Consider the following 1,340-nt stretch of genomic DNA (forward strand, 5'->3'; position numbering starts at 1 on the left):
GACGAGATGGCCTTTGAAGGTCCCTTCCAACCCAAACCCTTCTGTGATTCTATGATCCTAAACGTAGCCCGCAGGTACATCATGAAGGTGACGCCAACGGGGCAGATGTTTAAGGCCAAGCTTTTGTCTTACAATAATTAACGTACCTACGGGCCACGCGACTTGCGATATTTCTGGCTAGAGCAGAAAATGCACGCGAGGGATGATCCTTTCCTCCCTGCAGGAGGTAAAAATAATAGGTAAAAACAAATTTACCATTTGTTTTACCACAAAGATACTCACCCCCCCAGTCATTCTTTGGCTAATCTGCTTGTAATAACATTGCTAATGCTGGATGCTGATAACATTGTTTATACAGAAAAAACAACTTTTGCCATTTTCCTACGCACCGATGCGCCGCAGCGCGTCCCGGTCACCTCCTCCAACCCGCCGGCGCAGCTCCGCGGCAGGTGGGTGCGTGGCTGCCCTGGGCGTCGCAGGACACGGGAGCTAAAGAAATACCAGCAGTACGGGGAGATGCGGCTTCTCCAGGGGAGCGGCAGGATGCTGAAAGGGCACCCACAGCCAGGGCAGGACCGAGCCGAGGCGTGAACTCCCCCCCGTACAGCCGGTGAAGGGCTCCCCAGGTTGGGGAGGTGAAGGTTGGGTGGTGGGAACCCACCCAGGAATGGCTCCTTTGGTGGCATTCATACACCCCAGGCGAAAGAAGCACCACTGAGGTTTGACTTAACACTTTTTAAATAGTTTGCAGGCCTGCGTAGCTTATTCAGCTTTATTTATTATGGTGGATTTTCAACCTTTGCTTTACCGTTGCAATCTCGGTACGGTGCAGCAGAGCAAACAGAGCGGGAACGTGGTACGCTCCGCTCCGCCAGAGCCGCCCCTGCAAAGCCCCAACTCCACAAACACAACACAGGCTTGTTAAAAAAAAATAAATAAATTCCTCATGATGCTATTCTTTGGGTGTTTTAGCAAAATTTCTTTGAATACTGTGATTTATTTGCTTTCCTGTTGCCAGCCCAGCCCAAGCCTTATTAAAAAGAGTTTTAATGTTTTATAGCCTCTCAACTACTACTTTAAATACAACTGGAAGGCAAGGCTTTCCATAAAGGTTGTTTCCCGGAGTTCGGCAGAAGGGCTCAGCCAGAGCTCAAAGGGCACGGCTGACCGGGGGCTCCTTCCCAACGCCGGCAGCTCGCTCGAGGGAGCAGGGGCAGAAACCAGCGGCCAGGTAACGCGCAATTTGAGCTCATTAAGCACCTACGAGCTGCTGGAAGGTCGCGACGGCCGCGTAAAGCCTCCGGGATGATCAGAGCCCTCGACTGCAGCCACTCAGTCAC

This window comes from Phaethon lepturus, unplaced genomic scaffold (genome assembly GCF_000687285.1).
Source record: "Phaethon lepturus isolate BGI_N335 unplaced genomic scaffold, ASM68728v1 scaffold392, whole genome shotgun sequence".
Lineage (NCBI taxonomy): Eukaryota > Metazoa > Chordata > Aves > Phaethontiformes > Phaethontidae > Phaethon > Phaethon lepturus.